This window comes from Oncorhynchus gorbuscha, linkage group LG08 (assembly GCF_021184085.1).
Source record: "Oncorhynchus gorbuscha isolate QuinsamMale2020 ecotype Even-year linkage group LG08, OgorEven_v1.0, whole genome shotgun sequence".
In the NCBI taxonomy this organism is placed as follows: domain Eukaryota; kingdom Metazoa; phylum Chordata; class Actinopteri; order Salmoniformes; family Salmonidae; genus Oncorhynchus; species Oncorhynchus gorbuscha.
The window spans coordinates 44,516,950-44,529,020 of NC_060180.1; the positions used below are offsets into that span (position 1 = coordinate 44,516,950).

The 12,071-nt window shown below is 41.3% G+C and overlaps 1 pseudogene across 1 annotated transcript in view; it reads left to right on the plus strand.

Annotated features, from left to right (window-relative positions):
- LOC124041690 overlaps positions 1-12,071 on the plus strand; it is a 94,096-nt pseudogene that overhangs the window by 11,237 nt on the left and 70,788 nt on the right. Inside the window, exon 2 of the transcript XR_006839978.1 lies at positions 9,846-10,406. The product of XR_006839978.1 is annotated as an insulin receptor-like (transcript). The remainder of the gene's footprint in view (positions 1-9,845; positions 10,407-12,071) is intronic.

Here is a 12,071-nt window from a genome sequence, read left to right on the forward strand (position 1 = left end):
AGACTTATCTCTGTATCTGTGTGAGTTAGTCCAGCAGCCCCTGTTTGCCTGCCTGTCTGTGTGTGTGGCTGGTTTCCATGGTAACCCCATCGGTTTGCGTGATGTTCCCAAAACATCTCCCCCAAGTTGATAGGAAGGACTCTTAACAGCTAGGCTGCTCCCCAAATGGCACCATATTACCTATGGGCCCTGGTCAAAAGTAGTGCACTATATAGGGAATAAGGTGCCATTTGAGCTCAGGCAGCCCTATACCTGTGGTGTTATGGATGGAATAGGATACCCCTCGACTGTTCATGAACTCTCTTACATCTGTGACAGTTGTCCCTGTTCTCCCGGTTTGTGTTCTACACCGTTGTGACATCGGATGTATTATTTGTTTGCATCAATGTTCAGTCATAGTAAAAACTCAATGTTAGTCATCATAGAATCTGGTACAGGTGAATCATTATTTGTCTCTGGAGAGTAACCAGCTTTCTACAGATGGGCATAGAGTTATATGATGAAAGCCTAACCACCACACTTAGCTACTGCTGTGTGGTAGGGTTGAATATTTTCCTCGTATTTTACAAATGTTCCATCCCGAGAATAAATCACTTTGCGATATACCTAAACCAACTATGTTTTTAGTGCCATTTAAATTGGACAATTAATAATGAGGCAAATAACAGTACTTTGGCTGTTTTTAGTTTTAATCAGTTTTTTTTGTGAAACGCACCAAACAAGCTGTCGACCTAACCCTCAATGGATACAGCGAGCCGCGATATCATACACGAGATGTCCTGCTTCATCTCTGGCCCTTTGCTTCAAGTCTACACTGCAATGGAGTACCACTATCATGACAATCAACGTGTCCCCAAGGATAGGCTTCAACACCATGGAAGGGTGGCTGCAGAGGAGGAATTTGGATTCGGATGAAAAAAAACGCCCTTCAGAACACCTCTTCCATCTATTATGCATAGCCATGTAGAAAGCATAAGGAATAAGACTCAGTTATGGGCTTGTACCCAATACATCTGAGTACTGACAATCCTGCTTGATCTGTCTGAGACCTGGTTTGGCTCCACAATCGTTAGAACGGACCGAAGCATCAACTCTGGTAAGAGAAATGGTGGTGGAGAGTGTGCATTCGTCAATGAGAAATATTGCAATCCTGCCCATATTACAACTAAGCACAAGGTCTGTACTAAAGATATTGAACTCCTTGCTCTTAACCTACGGCCATACTACCTGTCACAGGAAATAAATCCAGTCTGATTTATTTATTGTTTACATAGACTCTGCTGACACACTCAAAGCTGCCGACTTGATTCATGACCTTGTATCCCAGGCTGAGACAGTCACCTCAAGCAGTAAAGCTAATCATGGGAGACTTTAATGTGTGCAATCCATCTCAACATTTACCATCATATCAGCAATATGTTACCTACCCGAACTGAAGCCTGTCTGGACCTCTGTTATGGTAACATCCCAGGTGTGTATTTTTCCAAGGCACTACCCAGTCTTGGGGGTTGGGATCATAACATGGTTCTGCTCATCCCAGTCTACAAAGTGCGTCTGCATCGAGAGAAGGCTTAAAAGGTAGAGATTAAAAGATGGACTCCTGAAGTGACTGAAGGTTGCTTACTTTTTCTGTGGCTTAACCTCTCTGGGATCGTTTGGGACGCTAGCGTCCCACCTCGCCAACAGCCAGTGAAATTGCAGGGCGCCAAATTCAAAACAACAGAAATCTCATAATTAAAATTCCTCAACCATACAAGTATTTTACACCATTTTTAAAGATACACTTCTCGTTAATCCAACCACAGTGTCCGATTTCAAAAAGGCTTTTCGGCAAAAGCAGAACATATCATTGTTAGGTCAGCAACTAGTCACAGAAAGCATTCAGCCAATTTCCAACCAAAGAGAGGAGTCACAAAAAGCAGAAATATAGATAAAATGAATCACTAACCTTTGACGATCCTCAGCAGATGACACTCCCGGGACTCAATGTTACACAATACATATATGTTTTGTTCGATCAAGTTCATATTTCTATCCAAAATCCTCTGTTTACATTGGCGCCATGTTCAGAAATGCCTCCAAAACATCCGGAGAAATTGCAGAGCTACATCAAATACTCATCATAAACTTTGATGAAAGATACATGTTTTACATTGAATTAAAGATAAACTTGTTCTTAATGCAACCGCTGTTGTCAGATTTCAAAAAAGCTTTACGGCAAAAGCGGGGTGGCAGGGTAGCCTAGTGGTTAGAGCGTTTGGACTAGTAACCGAAAGGTTGCAAGTTCAAATCCCCGAGCTGACAAGGTACAAATCTGTTGTTCTGCCCCTGAACAGGAAGTTAACCCACTGTTCCTAGGCCGTCATTGAAAATAAGAATTTGTTCTTAACTGACTTCCCTTGTAAAAGAAATTCAATAATCTGAGAACAGCGTTCAGCCACAAAAGCAAGCCATACAGTTACCTGCCAAATTGTAGAGTCAACAAGAGTCATAAATAGCATTATAAATCTTCACTTACCTTTGCTGATCTTCATTGGAATGCACTCCCAGGACTCCCACAAGAAATATTACTTTTGTTCGATTACATTTTGTTCTCGCGTTTAGTTCACTCTTCCAAAGGCACAATGCGCCAGAGCAAAATCCAGATGAAAAGTCAAAGAGTTCCATTACAGTTTGTAGAAACATGTCAAACGATGTTTACAATCAATCCTTAGAGTATTTTTTTATAATATTCCAACCGGACAATAGCGTATTCATTACAGAGGAAAAAGAGGGAACGGCGCGCCCGCGTGACCGCGCAGTAAACTGATTGACCTCAGCCTAGTCCACTTGTTGAAACAGCTCTTATTTGACACCCTTCGACAATAGAAGCCTCAAACAACTTTCTAAAGACTGTTGACATGTGCTGGAAGCCTTGGGAAGTGCAATCTGGTCCCATAGACACAGCATATTGGATAGGCAATCACTTAAATGAAACTACAAACCTCAGATTTCCCACTTCCTGGTAGGATTTGTCTCAGGTTTTCGCCTGCCATTTTGAGTTATGTTATACTCACAGACATGATTCAAACAGTTTTAGAAACTTCAGAGTGTTTTCTATCCAATACTACTAATAATATGCATATATTAGCATCTGGGACAGAGCAGCAGGCAGTTACTCTGGGCACCTTATTCATCCAAGCTACTCAATACTGCCCCCCTCTCACCAAGAAGTTAACAATTGTATTGATATTTACAGATGACATACAAGTTTCTTATTAAGGCACATGAAAGTTCACATGTTCAGGAAGGTATTTCTGCCACAAAAACACATTTCGATTATTATTCTTTTTTTAACGTTCAAACGGCTCTCCTGTGAAGTCGTGACTTGCGACTTAGTTTCCTGAATTGGGTCATATATTTTCAAGCAGAGTGGTGGCTGCATTATTTTGTGGGTATACTTGTAATCATTGAACTGGGGAGTTTTCAGAATAAAAAATTAACGGAATGGATGTTCACATTGGCAGTTGGAAGTGATTCAAATCCTATTGATTCACATATCCGATTCGAATCTGTTCTTTGTCCTGCAGTCTGAACATCCAAAAACCACATTGAATTGGATATTATTCGAGCCACATTTCAAACCACCTTCGTAGGTGGTTTGAAGTCGGATACATATCTGATTCCTGACCATGACTTGTCTGAACGGTTAAATCTGATTTATTTGAAAGTCTTTTTACCATTTGATTTTGAACATTCAAAGCAACTGGGGAAACATCCATGGCAGGCATTGTCACCTTAGCTTGCTACGTAACTTCTGAGGGATAGGAAGCACGAGCACCACCACCAATCAGCCTACACCACTGCACACAGACCTGTCGTTACTGTGACAACTGCTTTAGCCTTGTTTGCAAATGACTGCTACCTGAACAAACACACACATCCTATTTGGTCACATGCAACTTGCTATTTGGACAGTCCGTAGTCCAAAACAGATTTGAAAAACAAATGAGCATTAAGGCCTGCAGTGCCAAGCAGCATTGTAAGGCTGCGTTGAGACACTGACTTACTTAACTGCCCAGCTCAGTTAATCCCTACCATGCTGAGTTGTCATAATGCTTCATTCAGCAAATGTACATTATACCAGGGGTGTTGGTAGACACAATGTAAGTAACCTAATGTATGGCTCTCTAACTGCCCTGAATGCCTATGCTAATCCTTCAGCTATCGCATCCAGTAATCATGTGCCTATGAACCAGATGTATACTGTTAGCACTGAGGCGGTGTGCCCCAGTAGGAATTCTACTGTGTTCCCCTCACCCTGCACTAACATGAATAACATGAGCATATCTACTTATGCTATGCTTCCCAGTAAAGCTCAAATTAGCCCACAGTAACATATGTAGCTGAAGAAACAAGGTTAATGAAATCAATAATTTGCTAGTAACAGATGACATTCATATTCTGACAGTCTCTGAAACTCACTTAGATAATACCTTTGATACAGTGGTAGCAATACAAGGTTATAACATCTACAGCAAATACAGAAATGCCAACGTTAGAGGATTTGCTGTTTATATTCCGAACCACATTCCTGTAAATCTCAAAGAGGAGGATAACTGTTGAAGTAATATGCTACAGGTTCATCTGCCTCACCTAAAGCCTATTCTTGTGGGAAACTGCTATCGACCATCAAGTGCTAACAGTCCGTATCTGGATAACGTGTGAAGTACTTGATAATGTATGTGATAGCAACAGAGGTATATTTTCTGGGTGATTTTAAATATTGACTGGCTTTCATCAAGCTGCCCACTCAAGAAAAAGCTTCAAACTAACCATTGCCTGAAACCTGGTTCAGGTTATCAGTCAACCTACCAGGGTTGTTACAAACAGCACAGGAATGGGATCATCAACATGTATTGATCACATCTTTACTAATGCTGCAGAAATATGCTTGAAAGTAGTCACCAGATCCATCTGATGTAGTGATCACAATATAGTAGCCATATCTAGAAAAAACAAAGTTCCAAAGGCTGGGCCTAATATAGGTCATACAATATGTTTTGTAGTGATTCCTATGTTGTTGATGTAAATAATATTTGTTGGTCCGTGGTGTGTAATGAGGAGCAAACAGACCGATGCACTTGACACATGATTGAAATGTCTCATCCCAGTTACTAATAAGCACGCACACATTAAGAAAATGGCTGTAAAAACTGTTAAATCTCCGTGGATTGATGAGGAATTAAAAAAATTGTATGGTTGAGAGGGATGAGGCAAAAGGAATGGCAAATAAGTCTGTCTGCACAACCGATTGGCAAACCTATTGCAAATTGAGAAATCATATGACTAAAATGAATAAAAAGAAGAAACTACACTGAAACAAAGATGCATGACAATAAGAATGTTAGTAAAAAGCTTTGGACCACCTTAAATGACATTTTGGGACAAAAGGCAAACTCCGCTCCATCGTTCACCAACTTATATTGCCAACAACTTTAATGCTTTTTTTCATTGGTAAGATTAGCAAATTTAGTTATGACATGCCAGCAACAAACTGACACCACATCCAAGTATATCTGACCTAAATATGAAAGACAACCATTGTAATTTTGAAATCCGTAAAGTGAGTGTGGAAGAAGTGAAAAAATGATTGTTGTCCATCAACAATGACAAGCCACCGCAGTCTGACAATTTGTATGGAAAATTACTGAGGATAATAGCGGACGATATTTCCAATCCTATCTTAAGCATACAAGAAAGTGTCTGCCCTCAGGCTTGGAGGAAAGTAAAAGGCATTTCGCTACCTAAGAATAGTAAAGCCCCTTTTACTGGCTCAAATAGCCGACCAATCAACTTGTTACCAACCCTTAGTAAACTTTTGGGAAAAAATTGTGTTTGACCAGATACAGGCTATTTTACAGTAAACAAATTGACAACAGACTTTCAGCATGGTTATAGGGACGGACATTCAACAAGCACAGCACTTACACAAATTGAGAGAAATTGATGATAAAAAGATTGGGGGCTGTTTTATTATATTTCAGTGTGGCTGTTGACATTATCGATCATAGTCTGCTGCTCAAATCCATTTTAAACCCACTTTGTAACACAACAAAATGTGGAAAAAGTCCAGGGGTGTGAATACTTTCTGAAGGCACTGTATATAGTGCACTACTTTTGACCGGCGCTTAGGTTGTACTGTTCCAGTTAACAACACTAGTCACTATCACCACAGTGGACTGTATTAGATTCTCAGTTAGGAATGCCAGGCTCTGGCTGAATGAGATGTCCATCCCAAATGGCATCCTATTCCCTATGTAGTGTACTAGGTTGGGAATAGGGTTCCACTTGGGACACGACCAGCCTGGTCAAACGCATTCAACTATATAGGGTGCATGGGCCCTGGTCAAGTAAAGGGAATAGGCTGCCATTTGCACAGTGTGTCCACACTCCACAGCACACTGCTGGGAGCTGTTTGTTCTCTGGTTCCCTGGCTGCTCCTTTGGGTCATGTACTCTCCCTCCCTGTGTATGTATCTCTATCTGTTTGGGTCATCTTACTGCTTCAATCCTTCTGCCTCGCTCTTTCTCTCTCTCTCCCTGTCTCTATCTCATACTCTCTCTGAGAGGGGCTCTCATGATGGGTGATGATTTGGGGTGTTTGTGATGGATATCTTAATTAACCCGTGATGTCCAACACCAGGGCCCATTATAGTTGTTAGTAAGACTTGTTCTTATACCTCTACATATATCTGCGTAGTAACAATGCAATTACTGTAGTAATAACATTCTAATAACATGTTATTAGTCTTTAGTCATTGCTTAATGGAAGGATTTTTCCTTATTCCAGTTGTGTAATAACAAAACTCCTTTAATGCATTTACTAATTTAGGCTACTCTGTAACAATGGCATAGTAAAGTTGTTCTTACTATAGTAATTACAGTGTTACTACTCGGGTGTAGTCAGAGAAGTAACAGTGATCATGACAGATCAACATGATCCGGAAACGTCTTGTTTGGAAATAAGTGTTGCAATGTCAGGTTTCAGAGTATGTTTCAATGTTTTCCCACAGACTGTCTCTTTCTTTCACTCGCAATTCAATGAGGCTGTCATTGTAAATAAGAATCTGTTCTTAACTGACTTGCCTAGTTAAATAAAGGTTACATTTTAAATAAAAATGTATATTCAATGGGCTTTATTGGCATGGAAAACATACACTGAGTGTACAAAATATCAAGAGCTCTTTCCATGACATAGACTGACCAGGTGAAAGGATATGATCCTCATTGATGTCACTGGTTAAATCCATTTCACTCAGTGTAGATGAAGGGGAGGAGATCGGTTAAAGAAGGATTTTGAAGCCTTTAGACATTTGAGACGTGGATTGTTTCAATTGGGGGGCTGCAACTCAATATTAGGAAGGTGTTCTTAATGTTAGTTTTGACTACTTTAATAGTGTTAATAAAATTAGCATACCCCCTGAGTCTCTTCCCTCTTTCAAACCTGGTAGTTTGGCTGATGGGACTACCAGCTCTCTGTAACCTAGAGAGCAAAATGTACACTGAAGAAAAAATATAAATTCAATTTCAAAGATTTTACTGAGTTAGTTCATATAAGGAAATCAGTCAATTGAAATACATAAATCCTGCCTTAACATGACTGGGACTAAAGTTATGCGTCTGTTGGTCACAGATACCCTAAAATAAAAAAAGGTAGGGGTGTGGATCACAACCTGTCAGTGTCTGGTGTGACCACCATTTGCCTCACGCAGCGCAACACATCTCCTTTGCATAGAGTTGATTAGGCTTTTAATTGTGGGCTGTGGAATGTTGTACCACTACTCTTCAATTACACTGCAAAGTTGTTGGAGATTGGCGGGAACTGGAACACGCTGTTGTACACATCGATCCAAAGCATCCCAAACATGCTCAATGGGTGAAATATCTGGTGAGTATACAGGCTAGAGAAAAACTGGGACATTTTCAGCTTCCAGGAATTGTGTACAGATCCTTGCGACATGGGACCGTGCATTATCATGCTAAAACATGAGGTGATGGCGGTGGATGAATGGCACGACAATGGTCCTCAGGATCTCGTCATGGTATCTCTGCGTTCAAATTGGCATTTATTAAAATGCAATTGTGTTCATTGTCCGCAGCTCATGCCTGCCCATACCATAACCCCACCTCCACCATGGGGCACTCTGTTCACAACGTTGAAATCAACAAACAACTCGCCCACATGTCACCATATACCTTATCTGCCATGTGCCCGGTACAGTTGAAACTGGGATTCATCCGTGGAGAGCACAGTTCTCCAACGTGCCAGTAGTCATCGAAAGTGAAATTAGCAGTCCTGCAGTCAGGATGCCAACTGCACGCAGTCAGGATGCCAACTGCACGCTTCCTGAACTTGAGATATCTGTGGCATTGTGTTGTGTGACACAACTGCACATTTTAGAATGGCCTTTTATTGTCCCTAGCACAAGTTGCACCTGTGTAATGAACATGCTGTTTAATCAGCTTATTGATATGCCACACCTGTCAGGTGGATGGATTATCTTGGCAAAGGAGTGATGCTCACGAAGAGGGATACAATAAAATGTATGCACAACATTTGAGAGAAAAAAGCTTTTTGTGCATATTGAACATTTCTGGGATATTTTATTTGAGCGCATGAAACATGGGACCAACACTTTATACATGTTGCGTTTTATATTTTTGTTGAGTGTAGTACATATATTACAGCCTCCAGCCCCATGCCAAATAAGAGTAGAGTTGTCAGTTGTGATAACAGAGCTTACCTCCGTATTGGAATCAAATGTGGGAAGAAAACATTGACAGCGGCCCCTAGTAGAATAGTGCTTACAGCCAATGACAGTTCTCAATACTGGAATGTGGGTAATAACAGCCAATGATGGCGCTCTATATTATAATGTGGGTATCACCCAGATATGTGGTTGCTGAACCAACTGTCTGCAGAGAGGCATGGGTTTCGTCAAACCAAGACACTGTAGATACATAACCACATATTTTGATGTGAAATTGTTTCTTCTCAATCCAGACTATTTTTGTCTATTTTTATTCTAGGCCTTGGTCTCTTTGCCCTAAAACTGGTTTTGCAATGAAGGTTATATTAAATATTACACAATTCACTTACTCTGAACTATGCATAACATACTGTACAACCATTTCATGAAATAGCTGTTAGATAAAATCTAACAAATTGTATTTAACCCTTAATCAATGTTGGTCAGTTAAGAATAATTTCCCATTTGCAGAAATAATGAGCTGACTAAGATATCATCAATATTCTTATTAATTAGGCTACATATAGCATCTTAATCAGACTTATGTGGCTATTGCTTGGGTTCACTGTCTACACTAATTTTTATTCACATTTGATACAACTCAATAATTGCCCTTGAGGGGATAAGTACAAAAGTTGTATTGAATTGAAATAAAGATCTGTATAAGTGAGGTAGGGCCCGTGAAGGTGTTCTTAATGAACTTAGTAGGATGTAGCAAGCAAAATAAACAATAGCCTACTGCGGTTTATTTCTTGAAATATAAAAAGCTCAACTCTTGGGGATATGATACAATACAAAGCCGAACTGATCATGATATTAATGTGCTTGAAATACATTTTTTCCCCTTTTTTCTTCCCAGGAGGTAAAAAATAACACTTAATTTAATGAAGTCCATAGAATTTAGATGGACAACACACCAAAAAATATGCAGACCAATAAATGTCTTGACAGAATATTTTTGATGTGCAATACTATCGTTGCCAGAATCCCATCACTAATCAGTTTGTCTCCTTCTCTCTCCTCTCTTCCATTCCCCTCTCCTGCTCCCCTGAAGTATCCACTGGAATCTGCTCCAGTAAGGACATCCGGAACAACGTGACCAACCTGCGCTCCCTGGAGAACTGCACAGTGATCGAGGGCCACCTGAAAATCATCCTCATGTTCAAGACCAAGCCCGAGGACTTCAGGGGCCTAAGTTACCCCAAACTGACCGTGGTCACAGACTTCCTCCTCCTGTTCAGGGTCTACGGCATGGAGAGCCTCAAAGACCTCTTCCCTAATCTCACTGTGATCCGAGGTAACAACCTGTTCTTCAACTATGCTCTGGTCTTCTTTGAAATGCTGCAGCTCAGGGATATCGGCCTCCATAGCCTGATGAATATCACTAGAGGAGCGGTGAGAATCGAGAAGAACCCAGACCTCTGCTACCTCTCCACCCTGGACTGGTCCAAGATCCTGGACACGGTGGAGGACAACTACATCGTAGCCAATAAGAATGACCGGGAGTGCGGGGACGTGTGTCCTGGGGCGGCCAAGGGGAAGACCACCTGTCAGCAGACCACCATCAACGGCCTCTTCAACGAACGCTGCTGGACGCACAAGCATTGCCAGAGAAGTAAGTCACTGGGTTCTTATTTAGTTCATCCTTTATTTAATCAGGACGTCCCAATGATGTCAGAAGACCTCTTTTACAAGGGAGACCTGACTGTCTTTGGTTCTTAGTCATTTCTTTGTACGATGGAAGGAGTGTTTGTATTTAAATGCATGTAAAATTGCACACTAGGATAGATGTTTCCTTGTCTGCGGTTATTCCATGTTTTGGATACTCACTCTGTTTTTTCCCTGCCATAACCTCAATTTGGGAGAAGACCCACTGCCGTGCACAGGGCTTGTACTTGTTTTAATGTGTCCCATTATTTATGTTTTAGTGTTTTGCTATTTATAAGTGAAAGTAAATCAGGGATCTTATCTGATTGAGGTGAATCTGGAAGGGGAGAGGGAGGGCAGGGGAAAAAGAGGGGGAGCAATCAAGAGTGGCTGAAGTGTGAAAGAGATTGAGAGTGGGGAAAGTGTGTGTGAGAGAGAAGGAGCTCTCAGGTTGCAGTGATCTCACTTAACATTCAAAGACCTGGTCTCCAGGGGAGTCAGATGAAGGAGAAGAGTTGTTAGAAAGCGAGAGTGGAGTGTGTGTGTGTGCGTCAGACGGAGGGTTGTAGTCTTGCCAAGACACTTACTCACTCACTTGTGTCCTTTAGTGTAGAAAGTCCAGCTGCAGAGCCAAGAAGTCATATGCTAACTATTAGGGGTGTAACGGTACAGTTCGGTATAAGGGCCTCGGTTCAGTCCGCACTGTGAACCCGAATGAATACATAAAAAAACACTAAGCCTATTGGCTATGCCTACGCTGCGTTGTAGGCCTATGCCGTGTTGTAGGCCTATGCCTCTTGAGTAAATATGAGCTGAACTTTTTTCTTGAGGCTATTCCGTTAAAAACAACTAGAGCCTATGCGCCCGTTGTACTTCAAATTCAAATCTTAATTGGCACATTTCAAACTGTCCTTTTGTGAGGCGCAGCCAGGTACTAGTTCTGTGCGATGGTGAGTGGTGGGGTCGATAAACCAGAATTGGAGGATCCTCCATCATCGTTTAAATCTACAGTTTGGAGACATTTTGGCTTCGAAGTAGATTACAAGTGTGATGGACAGAGAGTAGTGGATAAAATGTTAACAGTATGTCGCTCAATAGCCTTTGCAGCTGCCAACACCTCAAATATGTTGACACATTTAAGCCGACATCACCCCAGTATACCGGAACAAGACAGAAACGCAAAGAAACAACAACACAACACCCTCCCCCCTCTGCATTCAAGCAGCACTTGGCAGCTGATTCTTACATGGCCAAAGAAATTAAAGGAGCGATGGATAGGTAGGCGGTTTGTATTTTTACAGTCTTTGATTTATAGCCGAGGATATGCGCCCGTTTTCTGTGATTGAGAATAGAGGATTTCAGCACCTCGTGAAAGTGCTTGAGCCACATTACAAACTTCCCTCTTGCAACCGTTTCAGCAAACAGGTAGTACCCACTCTATATAAGCAGGCCAAAGCCGAAGTCTTCAATGAATTGGCCAATGCACTCTGTGTTGAGCTTATTTAACAGTGACAGCCCATCACATTACCCCAGAGTGGGGGATGTACTGTGCTACAGACACGCCCCCTTTATGAAAGTCACACGTACACATCTGGCACTGAAGGAGTCACGGTCATGGTGCGTTTAACTAATA